Source organism: Leuresthes tenuis, unplaced genomic scaffold (genome assembly GCF_036924035.1).
Source record: "Leuresthes tenuis unplaced genomic scaffold, fLeuTen1.0.hap1 SCAF_21, whole genome shotgun sequence".
Classification (NCBI taxonomy): Eukaryota; Metazoa; Chordata; class Actinopteri; order Atheriniformes; family Atherinopsidae; genus Leuresthes; species Leuresthes tenuis.
This window is the reverse complement of record NW_027325375.1, coordinates 13,829,502-13,845,730: the sequence shown is the minus strand read 5'-3', so window position 1 is coordinate 13,845,730 and position 16,229 is coordinate 13,829,502. Positions and strand designations below refer to the sequence as shown.

The 16,229-nt window shown below is 42.3% G+C and overlaps 6 non-coding genes across 6 annotated transcripts; 4 read left to right on the top strand and 2 right to left on the bottom strand.

Moving 5' to 3' along the window:
* Positions 1–1,372: 1,372 nt before the first annotated feature.
* On the bottom strand, positions 1,373–1,557 carry LOC140280494 (U2 spliceosomal RNA). The gene has a single exon (XR_011909456.1). It is a non-coding gene; the product is annotated as a U2 spliceosomal RNA (small nuclear RNA).
* A 308-nt stretch (positions 1,558–1,865) lies between these two features.
* On the bottom strand, positions 1,866–1,979 carry LOC140280686 (U5 spliceosomal RNA). The gene has a single exon (XR_011909620.1). It is a non-coding gene; the product is annotated as a U5 spliceosomal RNA (small nuclear RNA).
* A 10,494-nt stretch (positions 1,980–12,473) lies between these two features.
* On the top strand, positions 12,474–12,587 carry LOC140280609 (U5 spliceosomal RNA). The gene has a single exon (XR_011909550.1). It is a non-coding gene; the product is annotated as a U5 spliceosomal RNA (small nuclear RNA).
* A 308-nt stretch (positions 12,588–12,895) lies between these two features.
* On the top strand, positions 12,896–13,079 carry LOC140280476 (U2 spliceosomal RNA). The gene has a single exon (XR_011909440.1). It is a non-coding gene; the product is annotated as a U2 spliceosomal RNA (small nuclear RNA).
* Positions 13,080–15,351: 2,272 nt separating this feature from the next.
* On the top strand, positions 15,352–15,465 carry LOC140280590 (U5 spliceosomal RNA). The gene has a single exon (XR_011909531.1). It is a non-coding gene; the product is annotated as a U5 spliceosomal RNA (small nuclear RNA).
* A 316-nt stretch (positions 15,466–15,781) lies between these two features.
* LOC140280617 (U2 spliceosomal RNA) lies at positions 15,782–15,972 on the top strand. Its single transcript, XR_011909557.1, has one exon. It is a non-coding gene; the product is annotated as a U2 spliceosomal RNA (small nuclear RNA).
* The last annotated feature ends 257 nt before the right edge of the window (positions 15,973–16,229 follow it).

The window sequence follows — 16,229 nt, the reverse complement described above, 5'->3', positions numbered from 1 at the left end:
TGGACATTCACACCTACTTGCAGCCGAACACAACCCCTCTCGCTTTTGATGATGTATGGACCGGCATTTTTACCTTTTCTAACACATTTTTCAGCAATTATGGTCGGAGATTCACACCTACTCACAGCCGAACAACTCCGCTCCCGCATTTGATGATGTATAGTCGGGCATTCTCACCCTTTCTCATCAGCTTTTTGCAAATTATGATCTGACATTCACACCTACTTGCAGTCGAACAGCTCTGCTCCCGCTTTTGATTATGTTTGGTTGGATATTCGAACCTTTTCTTAACTGCTTTTTACATATTTTGGTTGGACGTTCACACCTTCTTGTAGCCGAACACTTCCACTCCTGCTTTTGATAATGTATGGTTGGGCATTCACACCTTTTTTTTGCCCATTTTTCAGGAATTATGGGTGGACATTCACACCTTGCAGCTGAACACCTCCTATCCCACTTATGATCATGTGCGGTTTGATTTTCGAAAAGTTTCTTTCATGTTTTCTAGCAATTATTGATGGACATTTAGACCTTCTTGCAGCTGAACACCACCTCTCCCGATTTTGATTATGTATGGACCGGCATTTTTACCTTTTCTAACACATTTCTAAATTGAGAAAGGAAATTATTTTAGAGGAAGCACTAGAGTTTAGATCCCACATTTGTTGATAGGCATTCATTTATTTCTTCACTTCTGATAAAAATGATAAGACTGACCTAAAGAATTGGAGGCCCATCACACTTTTAAACTTTGACTGTAAACTTTTTAGCAAGGTTTTAACGACACGGATGTCCTCTGTTTTAGAGGAGGTAATTCACCCAGACCAGGCTTGTGCCATCTCAGAGAGACAACTCACCGACAGCCTCGTACTGATTCGAGACATCATTGATTACGCTAGAGACAGAAACACCCGGCTTGTCATCTTAAATTTAGACTTTGAAAAAGCTTTTGATCGGGTCTCGCATCAATATCTCTTTCAGGTGTTGCAGCCATCGAATAGGGCCCGATTGTTCCTACTTGGTGAGATTTGCTTGGTTGAGACGCTTGCTCCCCCCCCTTGCTCCTCGGCTGACCAAGTAGGAACAATCGGGCCCTATTCGATGGCTGCCTTGTCTTTTACTCTGTGCAAAAGACAAGGCAGCCACAAACACCACGGGAACACCGTATTGAGGCTTTGTTCTGACCACTCATTCGGTGTCGCGTTTCTTTCAAGCAATTCTCCCGGTTAGCCCACACTCGGATCGCTCCCAGAGCTGTGTTAAAGTCTACTTCGCATTCACTCTCTTTTCTCAGCAGATTAAAAGAAAGTTTCATCTTGGGCTCCCTGAAACTTCCATCCTGCACCGCTGTTTGCTTTTTCACAAGAGCAGAGAAGAGCGCACCGTTCCCAGCGGCACTGCAGTACTGGGTCGATGCTTGGAGTGAACGGAGCAAAGCTTCTTTTTCAACTCCTATTCTTAAAAATCCATTTAATATGTAGTCCTCGTATAGAGGACATATTAAACTGATAAGAACAGATACTACACTTGATCTTAGCCAAAAGGCCGAGAAGCGATAACTGTCCACTGTTTCAGGTCCGAGGGCCCTTGCTGGCACAATGCGCACTTGTAGCAGTGTTCTTTTTATGGCCATAGGTGGCCAGAGTGTCACGTTGCACCTCCGCCCACCCGCTGCACTGAGCACTCTTCAGCCCTTTTAAATGGTATAACTTTGCACTCCCGCATGCTCCAGCAAGCACCATTCAAGCAACAACTTTGCACTCCAGCTTCGAACAACGGCACAATCGCAACAAGTAAGGCGACTCTACTCAGAGAAGTCACTCTGCACAGTAACAAGATTTCTTTTGCACAGACAGAAAGGGCTTCACCCGCAAAGGTAAAGCCTGCCAAAAATAGAAACAACTCATTAGTGCTGCTCTCCACGAAAGTCTTTAGTAAAAGGCGAAAGACTTGTATGTTATGAAGAGAAACCAGAGTACGATTATCCGTCACTGCGGGAGCAGGGCATCAGGCTAGTTGCCATAGCCACCTTCCCGATGGTGAGCGTTGCTTGGTTGAAACGCTTGCCCCTGTGCAATCGACAAGGCAGCAACAAAAACACCACGGGAACACCGTATTGAGGCTTTGTTCTGACCGCTCATTCGGTGTCGCGTTTCTTTCAAGCAATTCTCCCGGTTAGCCCACACTCGGCTCGCTCCCAGAGCCGTGTTAAAGTCTACTTCGCATTCACTCTCTTTTCTCAGCAGACTCTTGGGATTTTATCTATAAAATGAATTCCTTCACTCAAACTATGTTAAAACTGCTTTGTCCTTCATATTTACCATGTCTAGAAAGATTTAAACAAAAAAAAACAACGTTGTACTTTGCAGTAAAAGAAAGAGCAAATCTAAAGTTTCAGGAATCCGAGAATAAGCTTACTTTCATGAGTTCTTCACGATTTCGGATTTTGCTATAAAATGAATTCCTTCACTCAAACTAAATTAAAACTGCTAAACCGCTAATCTGTTACATGTAAGGCAGATGTCAAATTCACCGAAATAGGATCTAAGGGTATTCGGCCAATCGAGCTGTAGCAGCTTTGGTAAAAGAGTATAAGTTGAAGAGTTTGTGAATAAAGGTGTGCGCACACATAGTGAGCTGTAGGAAAATAGGCAGGGAGCAATGCCGGCTGGGGTATATGTTCTTGTATGTTGTCTGACTGTTTGATTTGAATGTGTTGTGTAAGTGTCCTGTTGAATGTTACATGTTTGGGCTTTGACACTTCACTGTGGTTGTTAACTGTGTGGTGTGTCCTGAAATGTTATATGTTTGGGCTGTGTGACATGCTTAATGCTTGTCAGTAGCTACCCACTTATTCATATATAGCAACTGACAACATAAGAAGTCTGGACATACTTTGATAGTAGTTGTAGAAGTATCCTTATTGATAATAGATAAACTAATTCATAGTGATAGAACAGTAGATGAACAGGTGCCTGCACATGTCTCACGAAAATAAAATGGGTGTATGATTGCTGACGGCAGAGCAATACTGCCAAACTTATGAGTTCTTGTGGCAAACTTGATTCAGTGTCTTGACGTGTATACGCTGTTTCGCTGACTTGATTGTCACAAGAAACAAAGTGTGTTTGATAAGATCCGACCATTTTATTACGGGAGTATCAGTATGTATGGATTCTGATGTGACTGATAAACCCATTCGTATCGTAAGCATAATCTAATACGTGAGACAACGCCCTGGCACACAATCAAAAAAAAAAAGAGAGAGCGGTTTTGTGTCCCCACAGTCCATAATGTAGAAAAGAGAGAAAAAAGCCTTTCTGATTTGGTGTGTGTGCTCACAGTGCAGAGTGTAGAGAAAAGAGAGAAAAGAAAGCCGTTTTGGTGTCACGGGTGTTGTGACTTACACACACACATTTCTGAATTGAGAAAGGAAATTATTTTAGAGGAAGCCCTAGAGTTTAGATCCCACATTTGTTGATAGGCATTCATTTATTTCTTCACTTCTGATGAAGTTTCAACAATAAACAACAAACTTTGTATTATGAGAAAGAACCAGACTCATTCTTCAGGAATCCGAAAATAAGCTCTATTTTACGAGTTATGCACGAATTCGGATTCTCCTATAAAACGAATTCCTTAACTCTAACCAATTAAGACTGCTTTGTCCTTCATATTTATTCATGTCTAATCAAGTTTCAACGATAAACAACGTTGTACTTTGTAGAATGAGAAAGAACTTCTTCAGCAATAAGCATCTCTCGACATATGACGAAATACAGATTTTGCTATAAAATTAATTCCTTCTATCAGCCTGACTTAAAACTGTTTGTCCTCCTTATTTATCCACTTCAAATCAAGTTTCAACAATTAAAAAAATGTTGTAGTTTGAGAAAAAACAACTTAATCTTAAGCAATCAGTAGGGTAAGAAAGGGTAAGAAAAGGTGCAAATGCCAACCATACATCACTAAAAGGTGGAGCGGAAGTATTCGGCTGCAAGTAGGTGCGAATGCCTGACAATGTATGATCAAAAGAGGGAGCGGAGGTTTTCGGCTGCAAGGTCTGAATGTCCAACCATAATTTGTAAAAACCGGGGAAGAAAAGGCTCGAAAGCCCGACTATACACCATCAAAAGCGGGAGCGGAGGTGTTCGGCTGCAAGAAGGTGTGAATGTCTGACCATAGTTTGTAAAAAGCGGGTAAGAAAAGGTTCGAATGCCCGAACATACACCATCAAAGGAGGGAGCGGAGGTGTTCCGCTGTAAGAAGGTGTGAATGTCCGACCATAGTTGGCAAAAAGCAGGTAAGAAAAGGTTAAAATACCCGATTGTACACAATCAATAGCGGGAGCAGAGTTGTTCCACTACTAAAAGGTGTGAAAGTCCGACCATGGTTTGTAAAAAGCGGGTAAGAAAAGGTGCGAATGCCCGACAATGTATGATCAAAAGAGGGAGAGGAGGTTTTCGGCTGAAACAAGGTCTGAATGTCCATCCATATTTTGTAAAAATCTGGGAAGAAAAGGCTCGAAAGCCCGACTATACACCATCAACAGCTGGAGCGGAGGTGTTCAGCTGCAAGAAGGTCTGAATGTCCATCAATAATTGCTAGAAAACATGGAAGAGAATTTTCGAATATCAAACCGCACATGATCATAATCGGGAGAGGAGGTGTTCAAATGCAAGAAGGTGTGAATGTCCACCCATAATTACTGCAAAATGGGTAAGAAAAGGTACGAATGCCCAACCATACATGATCCTCACAGGGAGCGGAGGTGTTTGGCTGCGACAAGGTGTGTATGTCCACCCATAATTAATGAAAAGCGGGCAACAAGTAGGTTTGAATACCCATCATCAAAAGCAGGAGTGGATGTGTTCGGCTACAAGAAGGTTTGAATGTCTGACCATAGTTTGTAAAAAGCGGGTAGGAAAAGGTTCGAATGCCCGAACATACACCATCATAGGAGGGAGCGGAGGTGTTCCGCTGTAAGAAGGTGTGAATGTCCAACCATAATTGGCAAAAAGCAGGTAAGAAAAGGTTAAAATACCCTATTGTACACAATCAATAGCGGGAGCAGAGTTGTTCCGCTACTAAAAGGTGTGAAAGTCCGACCATGAATTGTAAAAAGCGGGTAAGAAAAGGTGCGAATGCCCGACAATGTATGATCAAAAGAGGGAGTGGAGGTTTTCGGCTGAAAGAAGGTCTGAATGTCCATCCATAATTTGTAAAAATCGGGGAAGAAAAGGCTCGAAAGCCCGACTATACACCATCAACAGCTGGAGCGGAGGTGTTCAGCTGCAAGAAGGTCTGAATGTCCATCAATAATTGCTAGAAAACATGGAAGAGAATTTTCGAATATCAAACCGCACATGATCATAAGCGGGAGAGGAGGTGTTAAAATGCAAAAAGGTGTGAATTTCCACCCATAATTACTGCAAAATGGGTAAGAAAAGGTACGAATGCCCAACCATACATCATCAAAAGCAGGAGTGGATGTGTTCGGCTACAAGAAGGTTTTAATGTCCGACCATAGTTTGTAAAAAGCGGGTTAGAAAAGGTTCGAATGCCCGAACATACACCATCAAAAGAGGGAGCGGAGGTGTTCCGCTGTACGAAGGTGTGAATGTCCGACCATACTTGGTAAAAAGCGGGTAAGAAAAGGTTAAAATACCCGACTGTACACAATCAATAGCGGGAGCGGATGTGTTCGGCTACAAGAAGGTGTGACAGTCCGACCATGGTTTGTAAAAACCGGGGAAGAAAAGGCTCGAAAGCCCGACTATACACCATCAAAAGCGGGAGCGGAGGTGATCGGCTGCAAGTAGGTGTGAATGTTCGACCATAATTTGTAAAAAGTGGGTAAGAAAAGGTTTGAAACCCGACTATATATTAACAAAAGCAGGAGGAGAGGTCTTCGGATAAGAGTGGGTGAGAATTTCCAACCATAATCAATAAAATAAGGTGAAAAAAAAGGTGTGAATACCCCATAGAACACTAAAAGGTGGAGCAGAAGTGTTCGGCTGCAAGAAGGTGTGACTGTTCGACTATATTTGGTGAAAAGCAGGTGAAGCAAGGTCTGAATGCCCAACCTTACATCATCAAAAACGAGATCAGAGGTGTTTGGCTGAAAGAAGGCCATAGTTTGCCAAAAGCGGGTAAGCTGCGAATGACCGACTAAATATCAACAAAAGTGGGGGCGGAGGTCTTCGGATGCAAGTGGGTGTGAATATCCCACCATACAAGTATGGTGGAGAGGAAGCTGTGAATGGCCGACCATAGTAAAAAGCGGGTGAGAAAAGGTGCGAATGTCCAATCATACATGATCAAAACAGGAAGCGGAGGTGTTTGGCTGCGACAAGGTGTGTATGTCCACCCATAATTAATGAAAAGCGGGCAAAGAGTAGGTTTGAATACCCATCATCAAAAGCAGGAGTGGATGTGTTCGGCTACAAGAAGGTTTGAATGTCTGACCATAGTTTGTAAAAAGCGGGTAAGAAAAGGTTCGAGTGCCCGAACATACACCATCAAAAGAGGGAGCGGAGGTGTTCCGCTGTACGAAGGTGTGAATGTCCGACCATACTTGGTAAAAAGCGGGTAAGAAAAGGTTAAAATACCCGACTGTACACAATCAATAGCGGGAGCGGATGTGTTCGGCTACAAGAAGGTGTGACAGTCCGACCATGGTTTGTAAAAAGCGGGTAAGAAAAGGTGCGAATGTCCGACAATGTATGATCAAAAGAGAGAGCGGAGGTTTTCGGATACACGAAGGTTTGAATGTCCTACCATAGTTTGTAAATAGCGGGTAAGAAAAGGTTCGAATGCCCGACTATACACCATAAAAAGCAGGAGCGGAGGTGTTCCCGCTGTAAGACGGTGTGAATGTCCGACCATAGTTGGTAAAAAGCGGGTAAGAAAAGGTTAAAATACCCGACTGTACACAATCAATAGCGGGAGCGGAGGTGTTCCATTACAAGAAGGTGTGAAAGTCCGACCATGGTTTTTAACCAAGTTAAAACTGCTTTGTCCTTCCATATTCATCAATGTCTAGATCGACTTCTACAAAGAAAAACATTGGACTTTTCAGTAGAAGAAGTTGAAATCCATCTACACATTGATAAATATGAAGGACAAAGCAGTTCCCACTTGCCCATAAGAAAATAAGCTTATTCTCGGATTCCTGATCCTTCAGTGTTGCTCTTTCTTCTACTGCAAAATACAATGTTGTTCTTTGTTGAAGTCGATCTAGACATTGATAAATATGAAGGAAAAGGCAGTTTTAACTTGGTTTGAGTGAATGAATTCATTTTATACATAAAATCCGAAATCGTGCAGAACTCATGAAAATAAGCTTATTCTCGGATTCCTAAAACTTTTGATTGGCTCTTTCTTTTACTGCAAAGTACAACGTTGTTTTTTTGTTTAAATCTATCGAGACATTGATAAATATGAAGGTAAAAGCCGTTTTAACATAGTTTGAGTGAAGGAATTGATTTTATAGATAAAATCCCAAATCATGCAGAACTCCTCAAAAGGGGCGTATGGCTTAATCACAAGTGTGGTTCTTTCTCATTCAGGGTAGTATGAGGAAGTTTATGCTTGAAATATATGTAGAAATGGGTACATATGAAGGACAAAGCAGTGTTAACTTAGTTTGAGTGAAGGAATTCATTTTATACATAAAATCCCAAATCATGCAGAACGTATGAAAAGAAGCTTATTCTCGGATTCCTGATCCTTCAGTTTTGCTCTTTCTTCTACTGCAAAATACAATGTTGTTCTTTGTTGAAGTCGATCTAGACATTGATAAATATGAAGGAAAAAGCAGTTTTAACATGGTTTGAGTGAATGAATTCATTTTATACATAAAATCCAAAATCGTGCAGAACTCATGAAAATAAGCTTATTCTCGGATTCCTAAAACTTTTGATTTGCACTTTCTTTTACTGCAAAGTACAACGTTGTTTTTTGTTGAAATCTATCTAGACATTGATAAATACCAGCCGAAACTCTGCTGCCGCTTTTGATAATTTATGGTTGGGCAATCTTACCTTTTCTTACCCGCTTTTTACAAATTATGATCTTACATTCACACCTACTTGGAGTCGAACACCTTCTCATCCACTTATGATCATGTGCGGTTGGGCTTTCGCATCTTTTCTTACCCATTTTTCAGTAATTATGGGTGGACATTCAGACCTTCTTGCAGCCGAAAACCTCCGCTCCTCTTTTGATCATACATTGTCGGGCATTCACACCTTGTCTTACCCGCTTTTTACAAACTTTAGTCGGACATTCAAACCTTCTTGCAGCTGAACCACCTCCGCTCCCTGTTTTGATCATATATGGTCTGGCAATAGTACCTTTTCTTACCCGTTTGTGAGTAATTATGGCTGGACATTCACACCTTCTTGCAGCCGAACACAACCTCTCCCGCTTTTGATGATATATGGTCCGGCATTCTTACCTTTTCTAACACATTTTTCAGCAATTATGGTCGGACATTCACACCTACTCACAGACGAACACCTCCGCTCCCACATTTGACAGTGTATAGTCGGGCATTCTCACCCTTTCTCATCAGCTTTTTGCAAATTATGATCTGATATTCACACCTACTTGCAGTCGAACAGCTCTGCTCCCGCTTTTGATTATGTTCGGTTGGATATTCGAACCTTTTCTTAATGCTTTTTACAAACTTTGGTTGGACGTTCACACCGTCTTGCAGCCGAACACCTCCGCTTCCGCTTTTGATGGTGTATAGTTGGGCATTCGAGCCTTTTCTTACCCACCTATTACTTACTATGGTTGGACATTCAAACCTTCTTGTAGCCGAACACATCCGCTCCTGCTTTTGATGATGTATGATTTGGCATTCGCACCTTTTCTTACCCATTTTTCAGTAATTATTGGTCGGACATTCAGACCTTCTTGCACCTGAACAACTCTGCTCCCGCTTTTGATGGTGTATAGTCGGGCTTTCGAGCCTTTTCTTCCCCGATTTTTACAAATTATGGTTGGACATTCAGACCTTGCAGCCGAAAACCTCCGCTCCCTCTTTTGATCATACATTGTCGGGCATTCGCCCCTTGTCTTACACGGTTTTTACAAACTTTAGTCAGACATTCACACCTTGCAGCTGAACCACCTCCATTCCCTGTTTTGATCATGTGTGGTCTGGAAATACTACCTTTTCTTCCCCTGTTTGTGAGTAATTATGATCTGACATTCACACCTACTTGCAGTCGAACAACTCTGCTCCCGCTTTTGATTATGTTCGGTTGGATATTCAAACCTTTTCTTAACTGCTTTTTACAAACTATGGTCGGACGTTCACACGTTCTTGCAGCCGAACACCCCGGCTTCCGCTTTTGATGGTATATATTCGGGTATTCGAACCTTCTCTTACCCGCTTTTTACAAACCATGGTTGGACTTTCATACCTTCTTGTAGCCGAACAACTCCACTCCTGCTTTTGATGATTTATGGTTGGACATTCGCATCTTTTCCTACCCATTTTTCAGTAATTATGGGTGGATATTCACATCTTCTTGCAGCTGAACACCTCCTCTCCCGCTAATGATCATGTAAGGTTTGATATTCGAAAATTTTCTTTCATGTTTTAAAGCAATTATTAATGGACATTCACACCTACTTGCAGCCGAACACCACCTCTCCCGCTTTTGATGATGTATGGACCGGCATTCTTACCTTTTCTAACACATTTTTCAGCAATTATGGTTGGAGAATCACACCTACTCACAGCCGAACAACTCCGCTCCCGCATTTGATGGTGTATAGTCGGGATTTCTCACCCTTTCTCATCAGCTTTTTGCAAATTATTCTCTGACATTCACACCTACTTGCTCCCGCTTTTGATTATGTTTGGTTAGATATTCGAACCTTTTCTTAACTGCTTTTTTACAAACTTTGGTCGGACGTTCACACCTTCTTGCAGCCGAACACCTACGCTTCCGGTTTTGATAGTGTATATTCGGGCATACGAACCTTTTCTTACCCGCTTTTTACAAACCATGGTCGGACTTTCACACCTTCTCTTAGCTGAACAACTCCGCTCCCTCTTTTGATTGTGTACAGTCGGGTATTTTACCCTTTTCTTACCCGCTTTTTACCAACTATGATCGGACATTCACACCGTCTTACAGCGGAACACCTCCGCTCCCTCTTTGATGGTGTATGTTCGGGTATTCAAACCTTTTCTTACCCGCTTTTTCCAAACTATGGTCGGCTATTCACAGCTTCCTCTCCACCATACTTGTATGGTTGGATATTCACACCCACTTGCATCCGAAGACCTCTGCCCCAAATTTTGTTGATATTTAGTCGGACATTCGCACCTTACCCGCTTTTGGCAAACTATGGCCTTCTTGCAGCCAAACACCTCTGATCTCGCTTTTGATGATGTAAGGTTGGGCATTCAGACCTTGCTTCACCTGCTTTTCACCAAATATAGTCGGACATTCACACCTTCTTGCAGCCGAACACTTCCGCTTTTAGTGTTCTATGAGGCATTCACATATTTTTTTTCACCGTATTTTATAGATTATGGTTGGAAATTCTCACCCACTCTCATCCGAAGACCTCTCCTCCCGCTTTTGTTAATATATAGTCGGGCATTCGAACCTTTTCTTACCCGCTTTTTACAAATTATGGTCGAACATTCACACCTACTTGCAGCTGAATACTTCCGCTCCACCTTTTAGGTATGTATGGTTGGCATTTGCACCTCTTTTTATACTGATTGCTGAAGATTAAGTTGTTCTTTCTCAAACTACAAATTTTTTTTAATTGTTGTAACTTGATTTGAAGTGGATAAATAAGGAGGACAAACAGTTTTAAGTCAGGCTGATAGAAGGAATTAATTTTATAGCAAAATCTGTATTTCGTCATATGTCGAGAGATGCTTATTGCTGAAGAAGTTCTTTCTCATAATACAAAGTTTGTTGTTTATTGTTGAAACTTCATCAGAAGTGAAGAAATAAATGAATGCCTATCAACAAATGTGGGATCTAAACTCTAGTGCTTCCTCTAAAATAATTTCCTTTCTCAATTTAGAAATGTGTGTGTGTAAGTCACAACACCCGTGACACCAAAACGGCTTTCTTTTCTCTACACTCTGCACTATGAGCACACACACCAAATCAGAAAGGCTTTTTTCTCTCTTTTCTACATTATGGACAGTGGGGACACAAAACCGCTCTCTCTCTTTTTTTTTTTTTATCGTGTGCCAGGGCGTTGTCTCACGTATTAGATTATGCTTAAGATACGAATGGGTTTATCAGTCACATCAGAATCCATACATACTGATCCTCCCGTAATAAAATGGTCGGATCTTATCAAACACACTTTGTTTCTTGTGACAATCAAGTCAGCGAAACAGCGTATACACGTCAAGACACTGAATCAAGTTTGCCACAAGAACTCATAAGTTTGGCAGTATTGCTCTGCCGTCAGCAATCATACACCCATTTTATTTTCGTGAGACATGTGCAAGCACCTGTTCATCTACTGTTCTATCACTATGAATTAGTGATCTATTATCAATAAGGATACTTCTACAACTACTATCAAAGTATGTCCGGACTTCTTATGTTGTCAGTTGCTATATATGAATAAGTGGGTAGCTACTGACAAGCATTAAGCATGTCACACAGCACAAACATATAACATTTCAGGACACACCACACAGTTAACAACCACAGTGAAGCGTGTCAAAGCCCAAACATGTAACATTCAACAGGACACTTACACAACACATTCAAATCAAACAGTCAGACAACATACAAGAACATATACCCCAGCCGGCATTGCTCCCTGCCTATTTTCGTACAGCACACTATGTGTGCGCACACCTTTATTCACAAACTCTTCAACTTATACTCTTTTACCGAAGCTGCTACAGCTCGATTGGCCGAATACCCTTAGATCCTATTTCGGTGAATTTGACATCTGCCTTACATGTAACAGATTAGCGGTTTAGCAGTTTTAATTTAGTTTGAGTGAAGGAATTCATTTTATAGCAAAATCCGAAATCTTGAAGAACTCATGAAAGTAAGCTTATTCTCGGATTCCTGAAACTTTAGATTTGCTCTTTCTTTTACTGCAAAGTACAACGTTGTTTTTTTTTTGTTTAAATCTTTCTAGACATGGTAAATATGAAGGACAGAGCAGTTTTAACATAGTTTGAGTGAAGGAATTCATTTTATAGATAAAATCCCAAGAGTCTGCTGAGAAAAGAGAGTGAATGCGAAGTAGACTTTAACACGGCTCTGGGAGCGAGCCGAGTGTGGGCTAACCGGGAGAATTGCTCTAGTGCCTCAATACGGTGTTCCCGTGGTGTTTTTGTTGCTGCCTTGTCGATTGCACAGGGGCAAGCGTTTCAACCAAGCAACGCTCACCATGGGGAAGGTGGCTATGGCAACTAGCCTGATGCCCTGCTCCCGCAGTGACGGATAATCGTACTCTGGTTTCTCTTCATAACATACAAGTCTTTCGCCTTTTACTAAAGACTTTCGTGGAGAGCAGCACTAATGAGTTGTTTCTATTTTTGGCAGGCTTTACCTTTGCAGGTGAAGCCCTTTCTGTCTGTGCAAAAGAAATCTTGTTACTGTGCAGAGTGACTTCTCTGAGTAGAGTTGCCTTACTTGTTGCGATTGTGCCGATGTTCGAAGCTGGAGTGCAAAGTTGTTGCTTGAATGGTGCTTGCTGGAGCATGCGGGAGTGCAAAGTTATACCATTTAAAAGGGCTGAAGAGTGCTCAGTGCAGCGGGTGGGCGGAGGTGCAACGTGACACTCTGGCCACCTATGGCCATAAAAAGAACACTGCTACAAGTGCGCATTGTGCCAGCAAGGGCCCTCGGACCTGAAACAGTGGACAGTTATCGCTTCTCGGCCTTTTGGCTAAGATCAAGTGTAGTATCTGTTCTTATCAGTTTAATATGTCCTCTATACGAGGACTACATATTAAATGGATTTTTAAGAATAGGAGTTGAAAAAGAAGCTTGCTCCGTTCACTCCAAGCATTGACCCAGTACTGCAGTGCCGCTGGGAACGGTGCGCTCTTCTCTGCTCTTGTGAAAAAGCAAACAGCGGTGCAGGATGGAAGTTTCAGGGAGCCCAAGATGAAACTTTCTTTTAATCTGCTGAGAAAAGAGAGTGAATGCGAAGTAGACTTTAACACAGCTCTGGGAGCGAGCCGAGTGTGGGCTAACCGGGAGAATTGCTTGAAAGAAACGCGACACCGAATGAGTGGTCAGAACAAAGCCTCAATACGGTTTTCCCGTGGTGTTTGTGGCTGCCTTGTCTTTTGCACAGAGTAAAAGACAAGGCAGCCATCGAATAGGGCCCAATTGTTCCTACTTGGTCAGCCGAGGAGCAAGGGGGGGGAGCAAGCGTCTCAACCAAGCAAATCTCACCAAGTAGGAACAATCGGGCCCTATTCGATGGCTGCAACACCTGAAAGAGATATTGATGCGAGACCCGATCAAAAGCTTTTTCAAAGTCTAAATTTAAGATGACAAGCCGGGTGTTTCTGTCTCTAGCGTAATCAATGATGTCTCGAATCAGTACGAGGCTGTCGGTGAGTTGTCTCTCTGAGATGGCACAAGCCTGGTCTGGGTGAATTACCTCCTCTAAAACAGAGGACATCCGTGTCGTTAAAACCTTGCTAAAAAGTTTACAGTCAAAGTTTAAAAGTGTGATGGGCCTCCAATTCTTTAGGTCAGTCTTATCATTTTTATCAGAAGTGAAGAAATAAATGAATGCCTATCAACAAATGTGGGATCTAAACTCTAGTGCTTCCTCTAAAATAATTTCCTTTCTCAATTTAGAAATGTGTGTGTGTAAGTCACAACACCCGTGACACCAAAACGGCTTTCTTTTCTCTACACTCTGCACTATGAGCACACACACCAAATCAGAAAGGGTTTTTTCTCTCTTTCCTACATTATGGACTGTGGGGACACAAAACCGCTCTCTCTTTTTTTTTTTATCGTGTGCCAGGGCGTTGTCTGACGTATTAGATTGTGCTTAAGATACGAATGGGTTTATCAGTCACATCAGAATCCATACATACTGATCCTCCCGTAATAAAATGGTCGGATCTTATCAAACACACTTTGTTTCTTGTGACAATCAAGTCAGCGAAACAGCGTATACACGTCAAGACACTGAATCAAGTTTGCCACAAGAACTCATAAGTTTGGCAGTATTGCTCTGCCGTCAGCAATCATACATCCATTTTATTTTCGTGAGACATGTGCAGGCACCTGTTCATCTACTGTTCTATCACTATGAATTAGTTTATCTATTATCAATAAGGATACTTCTACAACTACTCTATCAAAGTATGTCCGGACTTCTTACGTTGTCAGTTCCTATATATGAATAAGTGGGTAGCTACTGACAAGCATTAAGCATGTCACACAGCCCAAACATATAACATTTCAGGACACACCACACAGTTAACAACCACAGTGAAGCGTGTCAAAGCCCAAACATGTAACATTCAACAGGACACTTACACAACACATTCAAATCAAACAGTCAGACAACATACAAGAACATATACCCCAGCCGGCATTGCTCCCTGCCTATTTTCCTACAGCTCACTATGTGTGCGCACACCTTTATTCACAAACTCTTCAACTTATACTCTTTTACCGAAGCTGCTACAGCTCGATTAGCCGAATACCGAATAATCCTAATTCGGTGAATTTGACATCTGCCTTACATGTAACAGATTAGCGGTTTAGCAGTTTTAATTTAGTTTGAGTGAAGGAATTCATTTTATAGCAAAATCCGAAATCGTGAAGAACTCATGAAAGTAAGCTTATTCTCGGATTCCTGAAACTTTAGATTTGCTATTTCTTTTACTGCAAAGTACAACGTTGGTTTTTTTGTTTAAATCTTTCAAGACATGGTAAATATGAAGGACAAAGCAGTTTTAACATAGTTTGAGTGAAGGAATTCATTTTATTGATAAAATCCCAAGAGTCTGCTGAGAAAAGAGAGTGAATGCGAAGTAGACTTTAACACGGCTCTGGGAGCGAGCCGAGTGCGGGCTAACCGGGAGAATTGCTTGAAAGAAACGCGACACCGAATGAGCGGTCAGAACAAAGCCTCAATACGGTTTTCCCGTGGTATTTTTGTTGCTGCCTTGTCTTTTGCACAGAGTAAAAGACAAGGCAGCCATCGAATAGGGCCCGATTGTTCCTACTTGGTCAGCCGAGGAGCAAGGGGGGGGGGGGGCAAGCGTCTCAACCAAGCAAAGCTCACCATGGGGAAGGTGGCTATGCCAACTAGCCTGATGCCCTGCTCCCGCAGTGACGGATAATCGTACTCTGGTTTCTCTTCATAACGTACAAGTCTTTCGCCTTTTACTAAAGACTTCTGTGGAGAGCAGCACTAATGAGTTGTTTCTATTTTTGGCAGGCTTTACCTTTGCGGGTGAAGCCCTTTCTGTCTGTGCAAAAGAAATCTTGTTACTGTGCAGAGTGACTTCTCTGAGTAGAGTCGCCTTACTTGTTGCAACTGTGCCGATGTTCGAAGCTGGAGTGCAAAGTTGTTGCTTGAATGGTGCTTGCTGGAGCGTGCGGGAGTGCAAAGTTATACCATTTAAAAGGGCTGAAGAGTGCTCAGTGCAGCGGGTGGGCGGAGGTGCAAAGTGACACTCTGGCCACCTATGGCCATAAAAAGAACAGGGGTGTTAGCGGACAAGTGCGCATTGTGCCAGGAAGGGCCCTCGGACGTGAACCAGTGGACAGTTGTCGCTTCTCGGCCTTTTGGCTAAGATCAAGTGTAGTATCTGTTCTTATCAGTTTAATATCTGATATGTCCTCTATACGAGGACTACATATTAAATGGATTTTTAGCAATAGGAGTTGAAAAATTAGCTTGCTCCGTTCACTCCAAGCATTGACCCCGTACTGCAGTGCCGCTGGGAACGGTGCACTCTTCTCTACTCTTGTGAAAAAGCAAACAGCGGTGCAGGATGCAAGTTTCAGGGAGCCCAAGATGAAACTTTCTTTTAGTCTGCTGAGAAAAGAGAGTGAATGCGAAGTAGACTTTAACACGGCTCTGGGAGCGAGCCGAGTGCGGGCTAACCGGGAGAATTGCTTGAAAGAAACGCCATACCAAATGAGCGGTCAGAACAAAGCCTCAATACGGTGTTCCCGTTGTGTTTTTGTTGCTGCCGCTGTTTGCTTTTTCACAAG